Genomic DNA, 6,000 nt, shown 5'->3' with positions numbered 1-6,000 from the left:
GTATTTTAAGTAGTATTTAAGGAATCGATAGCAGAAAACGACTTTTATTTGTTCTATAATAAAAGAAAACAAACAAAAAAAAACGTGAGAATCCTCTTAAAAAGAACAACCCGACTGACTGATCACTGAACAAAGTGTCTCTTAAAGAAGTATAGTGGTGAAAAAAGCAGAAACATCCTATTTGTTTATAACAGAGCGACCAGACACATGGGAAACAATCAGTATCTTCTGTTAGGGGTTGTTGGCCGGACAGGACAAAAAGAACCAAATAGGCGTTGAGCCCTGTGAGTTGTGGGGGCCGGGCTCTTGTGAATTACATTCGCATCCTGAAGATTTGTTCAGATTATATCAGGTTAGATTGATATCAGAGGATTTAGGAGGACGGACGGACACTCTGAGCCCGTTTGAAGCGGTTCTGAAAGCGACTCACAGGTCTCCGACAGAGAACAGTTTTCACAATCATGCAGAGTAATTAGCTTTTAACATGGGATTTCTTTCAAATGAATAAAGGCACGTGGATTGACTTTCATTGCTTATTGTATTGCAATAATGAAAAAAATATGTTCCAGGGGTGCCAATAAACCTAGCTGCCATTGAACTTTGGGGGGGAAATGCTGCATGTAAACCCAGAAACAAGTCCAATGAGAATTAATTTTTTTCAGTTTACCTTGCGTTATTACCTTCGGCTGTCCTGTGTGTGTTTTTATCCTCCCCAGATGTAATTATAAACATATCCAGGATGGTTCTGTGACTTTTCACAAGTAAGCATTAGTGTTTTTCCCCAAACAACCGAAAGGTCACACAGAGCGATGACGGAAAGCAAGTCGTCATACGGTAGCTATTATTCTTTGTTAAGAAAAAAAAAACAAACCAAAAAAATAAAAGGGGAAAAGCAATCTGGCTTAATTCTTAAAGATAAAAGAAAAGGACAAAACTTTCCAAAACACGTCTTTGTGCAAAATGTGTCTGTTTTGCATAAAAAGAAAGCCACATTTCTTTATGTGAAGAGAGTGACTGCGGATTATTCCTAAAAGCTTTTCTTCTACTCTGAAGAGGTGACGGAAAGGTCCGACGTCAGGAGCCGAGCAGAACCCTCAGCCCTCTGAAATCTCCTCCTGCTCACTTGGCCGCCCCACATTTCCCGCCGTTCAGATGAAATGTTTCAGATTTGATTGATCTCCGACTTGATCCATCTCTGCTCCTGAGCTCAACCACCTCCATCAACCTGGCAGACATGCGACCGGAGAGCTATCGATTTCTGTGGCCCCGAAATCACTCGGATGGAGGAAATACACTTTGCTTTCACTGTTCTGAAATAATTTTAGCTTTCAAAAACGGTTTCCTATATTCTCCGTTTTGGGAAAAAAAACAACAACAACAACATTAATTCAGGGGGACATTACAGTCAAAGGGAAATTGAACAAGGGGTTGCCCGCTCCAAAGCCAATGAAATCTTAAGATATAAAGCCCACATTTATAGTGTGCGGCGCTCCGGCGCAGTCCGCTGACATCAGCGGCTCTTCTGAAGAATAGCAGGTATTATGGGCTCCGGTGTTCATTTAGCAAACCTCCGCAGATAAAAGAAACGAGGTTCAAGACACTGAACTCTAACAATCTGCGTAATAGGACCCACTCGGTGTTGGTTTCAGAGTCCAAGGTTACATTAAAGGATTTGAAAACGGTGATTAATCCACCGAGTCAACGACAAACGTCGCGATTTGCGTTTATCGCCCCCCAAGCGACATCCCAGCGACAGGGTTTGCAGGTGTTTAGAAAGTCCCCCGTCGCTGTGCTGCATTCGGAAAAGAAAAAGACTCGCACAGACATGACGGCGTGTCACCTGAAGCCCCGGCTCCTCATGTCAAGGTCACCTCTTGTGTCACGGCTTCATGGAAAGCTGCCCGACGACGGGCTGCCAGGTATTAAGCATTTTAAATCTCACTTAATCTCCCCCTCTGAGTTTCGTCCAACCTTTCACTTTCAAGAAATTGAAACTTTTATCGTTTGGAATGTGTTTCCACTCTGCTCTGCTGGCGTCTTTCTTTCACGGACGGACCGCTTTGTGACACAAAAGCAAAACGGACAAAAGACACATTCTTGGTTATTGGATTTTGGCTCTTATGCAACACTTTTGTGCAAAAAAAAAAAAAAAAAGGATTAGAGAAAATTAGGCTGAGAAAAATCTCTTCTTTATAGGATGTTATTGTGTCTTTTGCTGCTACTAATTCTTGCGTCACCAGTTCCACGACCTTTTTCTCCAGACTGTGTTTCTCATCCGGGTGAGTGGGCGTCGCTGCTTCTGTGGGTGTTTGTTTCTATGACCCTGAAGATGTATACTAGACACAATACTGAGAGGTAATATTGTCCTGTGTTTTATTCTTATGCTCTGTGATTTCATGTGTTTCAGAGATGCCAACTTTGGGTTTTCCCTTTACTCAAGAGAAAACTCCAAGAATTCAAATCGTTCATGTTTCTAAAACCAGCTCAGATTTGGTTCTTTTTGATTCGAGCTTCTTCCTAATTCACCTGCCGTCTCTTCTTCAAGTCTCCAAGTCCAAAAAATATGTACTTTTCACCTCCATTAAAGAACTGGAAATGTCTCAGAGATTTAGTTCCCCTCCCAGTCAATCCTCTTGGACCTGCATAGTAAGAAATGGATTATGATACTCACCTTAAACCAACCAGTACAGAACATTTTAACACCTGTCCTTTCATTCCTAGAGCGCCTCTTGAATTGTTGCTCAGATTTGGTTCTTTTCTGCAAATTAAACCAACCTGTTGTTTCCTCTTGAGTGATTCTGGGTTTGAGTCAAAACAAAACTGCTAAAACCGTGACACTTGTCACACATTCTCATTTGCATTTGAGCCTGAGTTTTGGGATATTTCAACACACGCTTTGATCTGTTGTGAGTTCAGCATCACATCTCTGCTAGAAAGGTGAATGTCTGCACAGTCCTCAAGGAGCTAGTTTTAATTCTACAGAGCTGCAGAGTCTCGCCTCGGATTCCCAACAGGATTGAGATCTGGGCTTTGATTTGGCCCCTCCAGAACTTTAACCTTGTTGTCTTGGAACTGTGTTGCTTTTTCTGATAAATCCTTGCCCAAGTCATGCTTGCTCGACTTACCGATCTTTATTTATCATCCTCCAGGATTTGGCATGAACTTTTTGCTTTAGTCTTCCTCTGCTGAGAGGCCTCCCTAGAGAATGATGCTGCCACCACCGTGTCTCTGCTGACGTGCAACGCTTGGTGTTCACCTAGCATAGCATCTCGTCTGTAAATAGAAATATTTTTGTCTCAACAGACTGAAGAACTTTCTTCTTGCAGTTCCCCACATATGGATTTCAGTCAAGCCCTCGTATGAGTTTTTTTGTTTGTTGCCACTCTCTCGTACACCGCTGCTTGTGAGGAACAAGGTTGAGGAACAGCTGTAGTATGAACAGCGCCTCTGATCTGAGCCACTGAAGCTTTTAGCTCCTGCAGAGAGGCTGTAGGTGTCCTTGAGCCTCACCGGCTTCTTCCTGCCCAGTTGGTCACTTTGGCCAGTTCTACACAGGTACATTAAGGAATGTGTTTTGAAATTCATGCCAGAAATGTCTAATTTTATCGAACATAATTTGATTCATAAAAGAACTACAAGTCAGAGGTGGGCAGATCGATACAAACTATCGACGACATTGATAACGAGCTGGTATCAGTATCGGATCGATACCAGAGCGGTAAGATCGATACTTTAGTTTCAAATTCCCTCTTGAAATAAATTTTTTGGCATACTGTTTCTAAAATCACTTATAGCAAAGATTTTGTTTTGATTTGCTCTCAAATGATAATTTTTTTGCTCTGTGTTTTAGAAAAATGCACACAAATATGTTCCCCCTATTGTATCTGTTCATCGTATTAATATGCTGTTAAAGTATTTGGTTGACAACTATAGACTTTGTTCAAATTTTGTCCTATTTTTTAACAAAATAATTTAAAGAAAAAACACCTCCAGGTCAGAAGTTTGATGATATATTGAACCTAAATAATGAAAAGTATCGTATCGGTATCACTATATCAGTGACACTGACACTGTATTTACTTGGTTTCGGAACGATGCCAAAATATGCGGTGTCGCACACCTCTGCTGAAAACACGAAACATCCAAATGGTGTGAATATTTTTTTTTCTCTGGATGAAACAAAACAACAACAAAAAATCATTCACACTCAACCAGCAGCACAAATTTGAGAGGCTCTCAAAACAGCCGGGTAAGATGAAGCTGTGAAGCTTGTAAATCAAATCATTTGTTTGTTTTCAGTTCAAACAATATTACAAGAGGATATAGTTAAGTAAATGGACCAATGAAACGGAGGCTTGCAGGGAGAGCCGAGGCTGTATTTTCTGCACAGGAATGCTGGATCACGATTGACTTTTTTTTCCCTTTATCTGTTGTTTCTTTGTTTCTTACCTCTAACCTGTGTTACGTACTCCCTCTGTGAGCCCACGCAAACCTGCGTGGCACCGATAGAGATTTATGTACACAGCCCAAAGGTCATCTCGGTCCCAGATGTAATTGAGAGAGGGGGATGTGATGCTAGCAGGGAAGCACAGCTCACAGCTGCTGTGCATACAAGTGGAAATTGTCACGAAAAAAAAAAAAAGAAGGAAAAAAAACAATACGGTTTATCCCACTCACGACACGCTGCAGTTCTCTGTAAACACACAGCAGCAGCCAGAGACACATCTGATACCTCCGAGTCCAGCAAATATTGTTATGAGACAGAACCTCGTCAACAAGCAGAACCAAAGCAGATTTTTAAACTTCTCCGTTTTTGTTTGTGAATTGGCAGAAAATCGGTTCCTCGGCTCTGAACTCGCAAGTGCAGCTTTAAACTCCTTCCTGCTGCACATCAGTGTGATGGATTTGCACACGGCTGAGTGGCAGTGGGGGCGGCGGGTCCTCGTGCGGTTTGAGGTGTAGTGGCTTGTCCATGGAGGCCGGCAGTCGATGAGCTGTTCCTCGGGTCAGACAGGCAAACACTGTCATGGCGTGTGTGTGTGTGTGTGTGTGTGTGGGCGATCTCTGAAGCTGACAGGTAGGCCGGGTGTCTGTGCGCGGCCGTGCAGAAAGCCGGCTTGCACGAAGGCCCGGCCATTTCTTGCGGTTTCCCCAACAGACAGGGGGACACGACCATCTTACCAGACATACATTTAATAGCTTGAAATTTGATTGTGCTTTACGAGACATGCCGCCCCGCCGTGTGAGTCACACGAACATGGCTTTGCTTTTTGATTTAACATGTTGTGATATTTCATTTGACACAGAAGTCGTTCCCGGAAAGCAGTGAAGTCAGGAGGCTCTAATTGGATTTTTAGTTAAAAAAATAAATAAGTAAAATAAGAAAAGGTAATAAATTTTGCTGAATTTGTTACAGTATATTGACTACGTGGTTGGACTAAGTATTTTTTACAAACATCTGTTTGTGCAGAGCCGATAGAAGATGATGAATGCAGGAATGGTACTCGTCCCCGTCTGAACCACTAAGGTTGGTGTGCTTTACTGGTGTTTTGGGTGATAGATGTGTTTTCAACCACACAATATTTGTCTTTACAATTACATTTTTGAAAAGTGCAACTCACTGTCTCAATGCACGACAGGAACTCTTAATGCATCTTTTTCCTGCTTTGCACATCCAGAGGCCGTTTTCATCCACTCTTCTTTCCAAAAATGTTCAAGTTCGGTTAGAGAGAAGAGCATTCCTAAACAATATGACGTCCTGCCCACTGATTCTGAACGGGATTTAGGTCTGGACTTTGACTGGGCCACTCTAAAACATGAATCTGCTTAGCTCTAAACCATTCCATTAGGTCTCAAACTGTATGTTTGCTAATCTTGAGTTTTTATAGAGGTTTTCTGCTGAAATGATGCTGAGAAGTATAACCACAGCATGAAAGTATAACCACAGCATGAACCACAGCAGAGGAGAGGGTTTATTTTTCTTAGGATGGACTTTGTTTA

The sequence above is a fragment of the Xiphophorus couchianus genome, chromosome 12 (assembly GCF_001444195.1).
Source record: "Xiphophorus couchianus chromosome 12, X_couchianus-1.0, whole genome shotgun sequence".
Lineage (NCBI taxonomy): Eukaryota > Metazoa > Chordata > Actinopteri > Cyprinodontiformes > Poeciliidae > Xiphophorus > Xiphophorus couchianus.
Note: the sequence above shows the minus strand (reverse complement) of the source record.